General features: G+C 39.2%; 1 protein-coding gene across 1 annotated transcript in view; it reads left to right on the plus strand.

The window, feature by feature from the left end:
• TJP2 (tight junction protein 2) overlaps positions 1-14,731 on the plus strand; it is a 162,620-nt gene that overhangs the window by 34,746 nt on the left and 113,143 nt on the right. The gene's annotated exons all lie outside the window — the stretch shown is intronic.

A 14,731-nucleotide genomic window follows, 5' to 3' on the forward strand; every position in this document is an offset into this window, starting at 1 on the left:
TTTCATGGGGTTTTTTTGGTCTTTTCTTTTGCAACGTGACTAACATGGAAATATGTTTTGCATGATTGTACATGTGTAACCTATATCAAGTTGCTTGCCATCTCAGGGAGGAGGTAGGGAAGGAGGGAGAGAGGGAGACAATTTGGAACTCAAAATTTTAAAAAAGGAGCATTAAAAATTTGTTTTTATGTGACTGGGGAAAAAAATATTCATTGAAAAAAAAAAGGAATCCATTGCAATAAGTTCTAGTGAGAGGTAATACGTGCCCGAACCCTTCTTGGCAGTGCTGTGCTTAGAGCTGAGAGACCTTGATTTGAATTCTGGCTCTTTTGGTTACTAGATATTTGATCCTATGCAAGACATTCAACCATTTTGTGTCTTTGTTTCCTCACGTGTAATTCTAATGAAGGAGTTGAACTAAATGATGTTGTCTAAAATCCAGTCTATCTCTGAGTTCTACTTGGTTTGGCTGTGGACAGGAGGAAAAAGAGGAAAGCTTTGGTCCCAGAAAAGCAATTTTTAAAAAATGTAGTCCCTTTCTTTACTGAGATGGAGTACTATGGGTATGGAGCATTGTATATATTGTCAGACTCAATTGATGTATTGGGTTGTTTTGCTGAATTGATTTTTCTCCTCTCTTTTCTAGAAAACGTTTATTTTACAAGGGATGGTTCATCGGGTAGGGGAGGGACATATCCAGAAATGAAGGAGGTAGAAAAAACAAAATATAACAATAAACACTTTAAATTTTAAAAAGACATAGATGGATCGAAGGGTTAAAACTCTTTGGGAAATAATTATTGGCGGGGGGGCATGGGAAGTGAAGGAGATGATGGAACAGTAATCTCTTTAGAGCTTTGCTCCTGGATGACTTGGGGAATGGTCATGTAATTAATAGATTTTTGGAAAAAGATGTTTGGTTTTAGATCTAATCTCTTACTTTCAGCTTTGAACTGGCCTCTAGGGAGGATACATAACCTAGGGGTGGGGGCTAGGGAGAAACAAGTGGATAAACAGGAAACCTGGCTGAAATCAGCTCCAGGAGTTCACCAAGGCAACTGATTCAGTCATGGAGGAAGAGGTTCCACCCCTGGGCCGAGGGAGCTCTGCATAAAGTGTTTCCTTGGAATGGGAGGGGAGTGTGAAGCAGGTCAGCCAACTGACAGCTTTTCTTACTCTGGGTCTCCGCTGTATGGTGGTAGTGTGCTACTAGACAAGCTCCTTCCTTCCTGAGCTTTTCTCATGTGATTGTTCCTGAACAGCATGTTCAGATAACATTTTAAAAAACACACACACACAACAAAAAATCCTATTTGCTGTGGTCCTGACTTGACTTCATACAATGAGGCTTTTTACCTGGCCCAACCTGTTGTGAACCTTGATTAACATTCCATCTGGCAGTCACTATTCTTTCTGTTACACTACTATAATATGACACTGAACTTAGCTCTGCTAGCCCACACACATACTATCTGATTGAGTTCAGAGAGAACAAGGCTAGAACTTTTCCTTGGGAGCCAAGGCTATTTTTCTATATATGTCCCTAGGTAGAGAGATATAGATATGTATATGTATTTAATTTTCCCCCAATTACATGTAAAAACAGTTTTTAATAATTCATTTAAAAAACTGAGTTCCAAATTCCCTCCCCACCTTCCTTTCTCCATTGAAAAGTCAAGCCGTTCCATATAGGTTATACATGTGTGGTCATGCAAAACATTCGTAATAGTCATGTTGTGAAAGAAAATATAGACAAGAAAAAAACTCAAGAAAAATAAAGTTTAAAAATGTATGCTTCCAAGGCAACTCAGTGGCACAGTGAATAGAGCACTGGCCCTGGAGTCAGGAGGACCTGAGTTCGAATATGAACTCAGACAAGTGTCATACTTACTAGCTGTGTGACAACCTTGGGCAAGTCACTTAACCCCAATTGCCCTGCCTTCCTCTTTCTCAAAAAGTATGCTTCAATCTGTATTCAGATACCATCAGGTCTTTCTCTGAGAATGGATAGCATTTTTCATAAGTCCTTCAGTCATCTTGGATCATTGCATTGCTGAGATTAGCTAAGTCATTCATGGTTGATCATCTTACAATATTGCTGTTGCTTTGTAAACAGTACATTGCACTTTGCATCAGCTCATTCAAAGTCTTTCCAGGTTTTTCTGAGTGAGCATCCTGCTCATCATTTCTTATAGTGCAACACAATTCCATCATAATAACAAGGGGTTATTGTTAACCCTTTATTTGTTATTCATGTCTTTTTAATGCCATCAGCCTTCAATTAGCCTCCATCACTTAGGTTTACAAAGGAATATTATTGCAAGTGTATAGAAAGAACTGAAGTTATAATGCATTTCCTTTGGACTATTGCCTCAGATGCTATTTGCTCAGAAAAGTGAGCTCATGCTTAAAGGATATGCACCTTATAAGCATTAAGATCCCCAAGTTCATTCACAGACTTGAAATAGCCAATGGATAAGTCTCCTCTTCTACATTGGGAGGGATCAAGCATATCAAGCTTCCTTAGGACCTCAGCTCCTGGACTAAGCCGCTGCCTCACCTTTGCTTGGCCTCTCAGAAATCCTGGTATGACCATCTCCTAGAATTCTGATGCTTGTTTCTCTGAGGAAAAGATCAGAACCATTTCCAGGCCCTAAAAGCAGGAAGCATAGACACAACAAAGACAGAAGCAACAGCGGCCTCATACCTTCATGGGGCACATCGTGCTGTATTCACTATCTAGTGGTCCTGGTGGGGAGATAAAGGCTTGAGGCTTCTGTTTCCTCACCTAGGGCCTGCAGCAAGTCCTTGCTTCATTTGAACCCAGCCAGTCGGGAAAGATGAAACTCCTGGACTGGTTAGTGTCCTTTATAAGCATTCTCAATTCTGGCTCCTTTCCTTCATGTGGTGAAGTGAGAATGCATACACATCCTCTGAATCACAGCCCCTTTCACATGATCTTTCCTTTTTGGATCCCATCACATAGTTGAGGTGATTGAATGAATGAATAAATGTTTCTCAAAGTGATTTTTTTTTCCTGCAAAGTTTCAGACAGGGAACTTTGGAATGTTTAAGCTCTTTCAATCTTTTAGACATAGAATCCCATTGATCTGCCATCGCTGATTCCTCCTTCTCCCTGACTCCCAGACAATTGCCAATCTTGATAATTTTTTAACCGTTTAACATCTCTTCTGTCATTCCCTTCCTTCAAATTTACACTCCCTACTACCTTCACTTAGGCCTTCATTTCCTCTCACATGGAACTCCTGCACTGGTCTTCCCGCCTCAGATCTTTCCCACCTCTCTAGTCCATCCTCCAGACAGCTAGGGAAATGTATTCATTAATGCGTAACTAATTATGTTAGTCCGCTATTCTGGAGACTTGAGTATCTTCTCCTAGTAAGTCTAAGATTAAATACAGACTCTTCAGTTTATCATTCAAATGAGAAATCAAATCCTGGCTCAAGGCTATCTCTTCAAACTTTACAGACATTAACCTTCTTCATGCATTCTTTAATCCAACCAGATTGGTTTTATTGCTGCTTCTCTCTCTCTCTTTTGGCTTTTTGGAGGGCGGAAGGCAGGGCAGTTGGGGTTAGGTGACTTACCCAAGGTTACAGGACTAGTGTTAAGTGTCTGAGGTTGGATTTGAACTCAGGTCCTTCTGACTCCAGGGCCAGTGTTCTATTCACTGCACCACCTAGCCACCCCTATTGCTGTTTCTCTTACATGATACTCCATCTCTCATTTCTTTCTTTCCTTTATACAGTTTGTCCCTATGACTGAAATGCACTTCCTTCTTATCTCTGCCTCTTCTCATTTCTAGTTTCCTTCAAAGTTCACTTCACACCCCTATCTCCTCCATGAGGCCTTTCCTTGCTTCCTCTTCAACTGCTAGTGCCTTCACCTCAGAATTAAATTACCCTGTATTTGTTTTGTATATACTTAAATAAGCATATGTTGTCTCCACTATAGAATGTATGGTCTTTGGAGGCAAAGACTGTTTCATTTTCTCTTTATATACCTCATACCTGATTTATGGTGGAATCTAAATAAATGCTCGTTGATCCATTTGTAGCCCAACTGGCCCTTATAGCATCCAGTGAATTTCTACTGAATGTGTGGTAGGATTACAGTTTTTCTATATGAAAGGGGAAGAGAGAATTAGTGGAGCATTAGTGAATGGAAGTTACAAGGGATCAAATCTTGACTCAATATAAGGAAAAACTTTTTTTTTTAAATTAGAACTGTCAAACACGAGATGGGTTGCCTTGGGAGCCATTGTGTCCCCCACAATTATTATTTTTAGTTTTCAACATTCATTTCCATAAGATTTTGTGTTCCAAATTTTCTCGCCCTCTCTCCCCTCCCCCTTGAGATCCCCATTATTGACAGGTCTTTAGGAAAAGACTGAATGATGCATTTAGAGGGGATTCATAGACGGGATATATGAATCCCCCATAGAGAGGATTCATACTCCAGAATAGAATTGGACCAGATGACCTCTTAAGTATCATCAGCTCTAAGATTCTATAAATGAGATCTCCTTGTATTTGGACTTTGGACATTTGTTGCTCATTAAATAAACTGTTCATTCCATTTGTAGTTGTACTCAGAATTCCCACCCTTGGACTATTTTTAACTCATTTATTTCTATATCTATGCCTAAGTAAGTATACTAATAAGTATAGTTTTTTGGAGTCAAGAATCAAGTGTCTTGACATTAGATTCGAACAGAGGTCTTTCCGACTCCAGGACCAGCGCTCTATTCACTGCACCACCTAGCTGCCCCAATTAGTATAGTTTTTGAACAAAAAAGAAAATTAGTCTTCTAAATATTGTAATTATATCAAAATGAAGGATTTAGGGCTTTGGAAAAATAGGATAGGGATAAGCACTAGATTGGTAAATTTGTTAACTATCCGAGGCAGGGCTTCTTGCTTTCTAGTCCAGCCCTCTGTCCTCTGTGCTACCCTGTTTCCTCAGGAGTAAGGGGTGAGAGTAGTGGTTAATCACTATATAGCATACATTCATATCTTTTAACTACAACATATGAAACATGACAGGAAAATGACTTGGAAAATAATGCTCTAGATTAGCATGTTAGTGAGTGATCACCACTTTTCTTGTTAAAATACTTTTTTCTAAAAATACTTTTTCTTGTTAAAATTTTTAAACTTTGAAAAACCATTTCATATTTCAGGCAAGAGTGAGTGTGGTAATTAAGAGCTTATGTCAAATAAATGATAAAGTATTTATTAAAGGCCTACTATGGATCAGACATTTTGCTATATGTTAGGGATACAAAAACATGAAATAGTTCTTACTCTCAAGAACTTTTACAGTTTTATCAGGGGTGATATGGTCAGTATATGACAGGACATATAAAGCATAATGTAACATAGTCTGGTCTAGTCTTAGAATAACACTTTTTGGAGGGAGGCATTGGCATACAGAGAAAGGGGTCAGGAAAGGTCTAATGTAGAAGACAGCATTTGAATATGACCTTTATAGGAAGGGAGAGGCAGAAATGATGAGAGTGCATTCTAGGTAGGAGAAACAGCATGGAAATAGGAGATGGAATGTTGTATGAGAAACAGCAAGAAGCACAATTTGACTGTACTAGAGATTGCATGAAAGGAAGTAATTTATAGGTTGGAAACCTAGGTTGGAGTCTAGTGAAGGGCTTTTAAAAATGTGAGAGAGGCATTTGTATTTGAGTCTAAAGGTTGAAGTCAGAATGCAAGGGTCTTAAATGCCCACTTCAAAGAGTTTGTATTTTACTTAGTAGTAAATAGGGAGTAAATAAAGTTTGTTTTTTTTTTCAAGGGAGTTATGTGATCAAATGAGGGATGGGAGGCAATCAGGGTCACACAGCTAGTAAGTATCTGTGGTTGCATTTGAAGTTAGGTGCTCAATACACTGCACCACCCAGCTACCCCTCTGAGATCAGATTTTTAAGTTAGAATTTACTTTGGTGCAGATTTGAAGAATGGATTGGAGAGACTGGAGGTAGGAAGCCCAGTTAATTGTGTTTGATTAGTTCATGTTTAAAAGGTTTTAATTAGGTAGTGAAAGGCAGAATTTAAAAAGCAGAAGATAAAACTATAAAAATATTTCAGAGATGGTAGTGACACATATAAATGTATATATATATAATTATATAAAAATATATAATACACAATATAAATTTATATAATATATATAACTCAAAAAGTGTAAAAATATATAATACATAATATAAATTTATATAATATATATAACTCAAAAAGTGTTAACAATCTTACTTTAATCCAACACACACATACACACACACATATATATAAGCACATGTATATATGTATGTATGTATATCATTCACTTAGTTCAGGGGAAAAAATAGGCACCCTGAATTTCAGAAAATACCAACAGAAATTACAAGCAGACAAAAAGTACAGACAGCGAAAAGAATACAGTTCAACAGACCAATAGATAGGGCTTCTAGCCGTCTGCTCATTACACCCATACCTAGTTAGTTACCACACAGAGAAGCGCTAACATCTGGGCTTTCAAAGTCTGGCTTCCCGTAAGTGAGTCCCAAAGCACAATCTCACCTCGGGGGATATGTATCCTTCTCCAGGGCCAGAGGACATCTCAACCTTGGTGACCCACAACCTAATCACAAAGTAACAAGCCTCCCCTAAGCAAGCTTCTCTTGTTGTGCTCCAAGTGAGGGCTGTTAAGGGGGGGAAGGACAGATCTTCAAATTCCCTTGCGTTACAAGGTCTTACTTCTCTTTCCTGTTCCAGTATTCTCTAAAATCACAGAATGCTAAGGGTGACTAGAGAGATCTACTTCACTGCCCTCATTGTACGAAAAATGAAACATCTCAGAGAGACTGAATGACCTGCCCAATTTCACATAGCTTGATAGAGGCAAAGCCGATATGAGAAACCAGATTCCTACCGTTTCCTTTTTCCTGTTCATGTTTTTTTTACCTTAGCACAATCTCTCCCTACTCTTTTGCCGCCAACTTATTATGCCCTCAACTTCCTCTAATCTGCTGGTTGGAATACAATGTTGACATTTGTAGGCATTGTTATTAATGCACATTCACTCTTCTGTTAAGACTGTGTTCAACATACTGCAAGAAAATGTTATCAATATCTGTTACAACTGGTTAATACTATGTTATTGAACACATGTCTAAGGAGAGAAAAAGCTTCCATAGTAGCAATGGAATCCAGTAGTCCCAAGCATCCTTTTCTGGTGGCAAATCTAATTTGTGGTTCCACACACAACTCACTGCCCACCTGTCCAAGATTAAGATAACAGAGAATCTGATCAGTTTACCACGAGTCTCTAAGTCTGGATCATTATTACATGTAAAGTTATGTCATAGAGAATTGGCCTCAGAACCAGAAAGACTTGGGTTTATGGCCTGCCTCTGATGCGTGTCAGCTGGGTGAGCCTGGACAAATCACTTCACCTCTTTGTTCTTTAGGAAGCTCTTTAAGACTATAATTTGCAGAGAATTTGCTAACCTGTATTGGTAGAGAGAGTTCCCTGTAGATGTCAGGTCTACTTCTTAGCTTACGTCTTATATAGTGCCCTTAAAAGTCTTATTCTTGGGTGACTTGCCTAGGATCACACAGTAAGTTTCTGAAGTTGGATTTGAACTCTGGTCTTCCTGACTCCGGGGTCATTGTTCTGTGTCACCTAGATGCCCCCAAAAAGTCTTATTTTAAGACTCGATTAGACTATGTTTAGTAGATAGATAGATAATGTCCTATTATATATTTACCATATGACCCTGAGTTCATTTAACCTCTTAGTGTCCCAGGGAACTTTCTAAGACTAAAAGTTGTACAGCAATTATAAATAGGCATCAATAAAGGGAGATTCTTTATGTAGAGTTGTACATACCAATGAAATTACAGGTTTGGACCCATATAGATACCCTGTTTGAGTTCTAAAGCCCTTCATGATCTAGTCCCAAATTAATTTTCCTGCCACATTATACTTTATCCCACTTCCTATACTCTACAGTCTTGCCAAAGTAACCTTCTTGTAGCTCCTGACATAGGATACTCCCATCTCCTGTCTCTGGGCTTTGCATTAGTCACACACCCCCCCCCCCCCATGCTTGGAATTCTTTACCCCTTCACTTCTACCTTTGAGAATCCCTTACCTCATTGAGACTCAGTTCAAATACTACTTTCCGTATGAAGCCTTTCTGGATCTCCCCAAAATCTAACATCCCTTCTAACAGACCAAGAGGCAATTCCCTTCTAACACCTTGTATTTATTTTGTATTCTGTGTACACAAATATGTCTGTATATATGTGTGTGCAGGCATGCAGTATTGGAGGAAATTACATATAGTATAAAAACTGCATATAGTATATATACAATAGGAGGAGCTTATATCTGTATCTAGTCTCCCTCTACAATATGTATTCTCTTTCCTTAAAGACACACACACACACACACAGAGTGTTCCCCGGAAGTGTTTACGGTTGTTGTCCTTCATTCTCAAAGAGGACAAAAAGTACATTACTATGTTGTGGTCAAGGCACAGTGTGTCCAGCTGTGGCTGATCACACCAGTATTAGCTTGGAAGATTCTACCACAGGTAAGGCACAAATAATCCACGCGAACAGTATGTATACTACATAAAGATACAGTCTCCCCCTATAGAATATCAGCTCCTTAACAACAGTTTAAGCATACATTAAATATTATGTGCCAGCACCGTATTAAGCATTTGGGAGACAAAGGAAATTGGAAGCAGCCTTGGCTTTCGAGGAGCCCACCAATGGGGGAGATATGCAAACAAGCAGATATATACGGGATGTATACAGAGTAGACTGAAGGGATGCTGGAGGACTAGGCCCCCTGGAAGAAGGTGGCACTTGAGCCCAGTCTTAAAGGAAGTCAGGGAAACTAAAAGATGGAAAATCCTGGAAATAAGAGATGGAGTATCTTCTGTGGGGCACAAGAAGGAAGTCAGTTTTACTGGATCATAACGTATGTGGAGGAAGTAAGGAGACTGGAAAAGCAGGAAGGGGGAAGGTCGTGGAGAGTTTTAAATACCAAACAGGAATTTACATTTGATCCTAAAAATAGTATTGATCCATTGGAGTCTGAGTGAGAGAGATAAAGTGTCCAATTTGTGCTTTAGGACAATAATTTGGCACCTAAGGAAAAGATGGATTAGAGTGGGAAGTAGACATGAAGCAGGGAGACCATTTAGAAAACTATTGCAGTAGTCCAAGAAGTAATAAGGGATGAAACTAGGGTGGTAGCTGTAAAACTTAAATGTTTAGAAGGTAAAAAGGACAGGATTTGGCAACAGACTGGATGTGTGCAGTGAGAAGGAGTGAGGAGGAGAGGATGACCCTGAGGTTTAAAGCCTAGGGTGAAGGTGGTTACCTTCAATAGCAATAGAGCAGGGACTGTTTTGTTTTGTCTTTTTATTTTCAGCTCCTATCACATAGAGACACATAAGGGCTTAATAAAAGCTTGTGATATTGATATATCACGCTGCCTCCCAAATAAACTTTTCAGGAGTATTGATTTTATCATTTCCACATCAAGGAGGTTAGGGATAAGGCACTCCCCTCAATCTGGAAAATCCACATAAAATTTTTTGGCCCTTTCTTTGTACCAGAGAAGTCAGAATTTTATTTTCTTTTGTGCTAATAGTACATTATTGTAAAATTTGGGTTGATATTAGATAATAACTACATCATATTTTATAGTATACATATCTATATACATACAGTGTGTCTATATTGCTGTACCTTGAATAATCCAAGCAATAATTTTAGGATGGACCTTTTATTAAAAGGCCATGTTGCCAGAACAGCCACATGGCGGGCTGAGCAGTTACCACCCCTCCCAGGTACAGCAGTAACACAAGCAGCAAGAGCCCAGATGGAGGGGAAAACCTCAGCTTATAAAGGGAGCCCACGTGGCCAACAGTTAGGCATTACATAAGCAGTGATTGGTCAGTACACACCTTGAAATTCCCTCGCCTGACCCAGAAGCCCGCCCACCTCTGTGCAGGTGAGCTGACTGGGAAAGGGTGGAGACCCAGTGGGGGAGGGCGGAGCTGACCCAGCAGTCTGCTCACTTCCCTGAGGTAGGGGGATGGGGAAAACCAGGCAAACAATATGGATATCTATTAATAAATATCAGCAAATACAGATAATTGTATTTCAACATGATGGTTTCCTTTGTAATTTATTTTATGCATTATACTCCAAAGGATCTATCAGGCACCCAGAGGGATCCATGACACAAGAAAAGGTTATCATGAAATGTGGTCACTCGGATTCGTTCATTAATATAAATGAAAAAGTAAATGTGATCATTCTATCTTGAGTAAATGAAGTTGACAACATTGCTTTGTAATATTACTAAATTCATCCAAAAGTGGTTGGTTAGAAGCTGCTGTGGATAAACATAGTTTGTTTTTCATAGCACCCTGTCAGGTAGAAAAATCATATATTCATTTGACATAGCGGGAAACTTCATTACTAGAAAATGTTAATAACTCGAAGTGACCTGAATCTGAGAAAAAAAAAATTTCAGATTGTTAGGCCTCTTGGTCTGTATTCAGAAGGTTCAACAAGTTGCGAAAATAGAAAGTTCAGCCTTCATAACATTATAGTTCTGGTGCATAGGATAACATGTTAAACTCAAAACTTGCTAATACTCTAAGCCATATTTCAGAATCTAATTAACTGGAAGACTGATTTCTTTTGGGCCTGGCCAAATTTCCTTTAGGTAGGACTGTACTAAAGTGAAAGGCTGAGAACAGTATCTCTTCCTGGCGGGCTGATGTTATCTGTGACCCAGTGTCATGTGAGAATTCTTTCTAAGCTGTCACTCCTTCCCGGGCACTGTTTCCCTGGAGGCCTTTAGAGTTTTGTGTAGATGAACAACTCCAACTACCCCTCCCCCAAATTACCTCTGAGCCTTCCTCTTTCACCTCTCCCCCCCCCCCCCAAACATTAAGAACAAAGAAAAAAAAACAAATGTATTTTGTTTTATTAAAGAAAGGCCCTGGCCTATGGGATTTACTTAGATACCCCCCAAATTAAAAGTTAGAGGGGAAAAATAAAAAATAATACTAGGGCACTGAAAGTTTATTTTACTTCAACAAGGCATTTTCACTTTAACATTAATGTTTGAGTGACTGATTCTGATCTAAGTGGCTCAACAGATGAGATAAATCTGTAATCATTTTTCAAGGTTTTCTACTTTCTGTGGCAACTACTCCAATGTGAAGAATTTCAGACTTGGTTTCCCAGAGCTGAACTTCAGTGCCCCAGACTACTCTCCCCTTCCCTTCTTTCTCTCCTCTTCCTTCACTCTCTCCATTTAAAGGAGATCCCCACTATAATGAAATCTGTCTCATTAAAAAAAACAAACCCTCCATTTCCAAACAAAAAATAAGCATCTCCTACTTGTCTTTACTCCGGAAAGGTTTAAAATACAGTCTCTTTGATTGATGCCCAAGGTTCTAATGACTTAATTATTTTTGAAAAGGCAGAATCCACATCCTCTGATAGAAACTTGCTGAATCTGAGATTCCTAGACTACAGGAACTGAAGTAAGCCAATCTCATTGTATGAAGGATAAAACAAACACCTAGAGGGGAAATCATTTGTGTGCCTAGTAGTAGATACTCCTTAGGTGCTTAAGGATCAAGTTTTTTCTCTTCTGCTAATTTCTTGCCCAAGCTAGACTAGTTAACATTTATTAATTTGACTGGTAAATCTTTATACAAAGTATAAAGGTCAGCTACAATTTATCCTTTGTGGAGAATTAACACATATGGATTACTAATGTCATTTTCTGACAAACTTGCAAGTTTTTCAAGGATTTCTGACTATAACAACTTCATTTCTAATTAATTAATTAACTTTAATTTCTAATCCAAGTCTTTACTGTCCATTCAATGCTTACAAATACACTAAAATAACAAACTTTGACCTGAAGTGCATATAGCATGTTTGTACATAGTCATTTTCATATTCTCTCCCCCATTAGATTGTTAGTTCCTTGAGGGCAGGAACTTTTACCTTTCTTAGCACAGTCCCTGGCACATATGGTGAGGTATGGGCTCTGGGAACCCCCCCTTAAACTCTGATTAAATCTTCCTATTTGATGTGGCATTTGCATGAGGCCATAAGCCTTACATTGTGGCTGGGCCCAAACCTGTTACTAGACTTCCCAGTCTTGAGACTATTAAAATATCAATCCACTCTTGAACTGGCCTAGCCCACCATCGTCTGTAGCCTCCAGCAACCCTCCCCAAACTCCTCTAATACAAGCGAACTTTTGGGAGCTACAGGCATAGGGCCTGGAAGTTCCTTCCTCCTTAAAGGAAGGTTTGAGAGTAGGCCTCGACAAACAAAAAAACCACAAAAAAGTAGCTGAAGTTTTCCCAGTTCCCTGGGGCCAAGAGAATTTAAAGAATCATGTGGTGTGAGTGCCATAGAATGACCTAGCACAGGCTTAGTGCTGTGTCTAATACAAGGGAGGAGTGGCAGAAATCTAGGGGTGGTCTAGAGGAGGAGTTAATGAGGTCAAAAAGTGACTAAGGGTGGGAAGTTACTGGAGGCTACCTGGAGACTACAGACTATGGTGGCCTAGGCCAGTTCTAGGGTGGATTGATATTTTGATAGGCTGAAGGATGGGAAGTCTAGTAACAGGTTTGGGCCCAGCCACAATGTAAGGCTTATGGCCTTTATGCAAATGCCTCATCAAATAGGAAGATTTAATCCAAGTTCAAGGTGGGGTTCCCAGAGCCTGTACCTCAAGGACTCAAGGAGACCTTGAAGGGGCTCCCAGAGCCCATACCTCATCACATAGTGGGTGTTTAATAAATGTTTATTGACTGCCTGATCAAAATGTAATGAAAAAGAGAAGTTCCTCTAAAATGTCAGGATCGTTGATATTTACTTTTAGAGAATGCTGTCTGATACATTAGAAAGAATATTGGATTTGGAGGCAGAGAATCTGAGTTCAAATCTAGGGCTTTGCTAGGGACTACTTGTTTGATCCTAGACAAGTCAGTTCACATCACTGGATAACCAGTTTCCTCATCTGTAAAATGATGTGGGTGGACTAGATAATCTTCATGATTCTTTCTAGTTCTAAATCACATGTTCTATGTATTGTAAGATAATGTATAATGAAAAGATGATTCTCCAAGAAATTTAATACACAAATATTTGTGTGCTGTAAGGATGGGGAGGGAGAGGGAAGGAGTAGAAAGGGAGGGAATGAAGAGGGGAGAGAGAAGGAAGAGAGAGAGGAGGAAGGGAGAGAGGAGGAGGGGGGATGTTCTGTAGAAAGGATGACAATGATCTGCAATCCTGCTTTCCTTTTAAATTCTGTGGTATGAATTCTAGCCACTACAGCTATGATTTACGTAAATATGGTATCATCACTGCAATTCCTACCACCTGAGCTGGGAAATATAGGGTTTTAGGAAGACACTTGGTTTGGTAGTGACTTGGCACATCAGATATTACAACCAAAATTTCTAAATTAAGAAAGCCCAAGCTACTTTGAAAGACAAATTACAGTCAATTTTATTCTTGGGTGTGGGCCTGCTACTTAAAAGGAGACTGGAAGAGTAACACTCTGAGAGGAGTTTGTCAGACTTGTTTTTGCTCCTAACCTGTCAAACGCGTTTGGATTGGGCAGGAAGTGAAACAGCTGCTCAGAGGAAGCCCAACAGTATCTTGTCGGATGGGGTAAATTGTACTTTTACCTTTTCCTTGACAGGCTAGGTTGAATTTTTGGCTTCCAATTAAAGGGTGGAGGGAGAGCAAGCAAGGTGGGCTAGACACTTCTTTTTTCTATACAGTTATTATCTGAAGATGTTATTACTCAACATGTTACACCCAGAATAAGGGTTACTCATAATTAATTGGTTGTTAGAGCCTGACAAGACGTTCTCTAAAAAAGACTCATTGCAGTGATGTCACGGTGATGATTAAGGCCTCCTTGACTGGTTGAAGATGTTATCAAATGCAGAATAAGTGTAAGAATCATCCTTTCATTCCACAAACGTTTATATAACATCCATTGAGTGCAAAGCACTGTGCTGGGTCATCAGTGAGCTACTACAGCCTTTCAAGTTACATTTCTGTAGGATGATATAACTTTTTTGGGTGGGAATTTGTGCTTGTGGGAGAGAATGATGGCAGTTGACAAATCCCCATGGTAGAACCTTACTGAGGGTACAAGAAATTGTAGGTACTATTTTGATACTTTCTGCTTTGTAAACTTCTAAGTTTAAATATATATATATATATATTTTTTATTATATAATTATTTTCATACAATATCAGTTACTGCTACAGAATTTTGAAAAGCAAATGGTATATTTTGGAGTATGGGATAAGACTGATTTCTTTGAGAAGATAAAAAATATCATTTGACACGATCCCAAGTCTTTCAGAGTCAAATTGCCATTTGATAATGTAATAAATAATTTTTATTCCTCTTTCCATTTTCAGTTACTTTACGCCCTGAAGAAGATGGCTGCATCTTTTTCTGGGCAGACTTTGTAATGTACTTTTTTGCTTCTCTGGCCCTTGGACTTTGGCTTAACCCCTTCCAGAATAATGACCTGGCTTGGGAGCAGGCCAGGCTCCCTGCCTATTTCCTCCGTTTGCACTAGCCCTTCTAAATGAGATATCTTAGCTCTGAATTTCCCCCAGGA

The sequence above is a fragment of the Petaurus breviceps genome, unplaced genomic scaffold (genome assembly GCF_028583685.1).
Source record: "Petaurus breviceps papuanus isolate PSGF00001 unplaced genomic scaffold, PetGlider_PUasm1.0 118, whole genome shotgun sequence".
In the NCBI taxonomy this organism is placed as follows: Eukaryota; Metazoa; Chordata; class Mammalia; order Diprotodontia; family Petauridae; genus Petaurus; species Petaurus breviceps.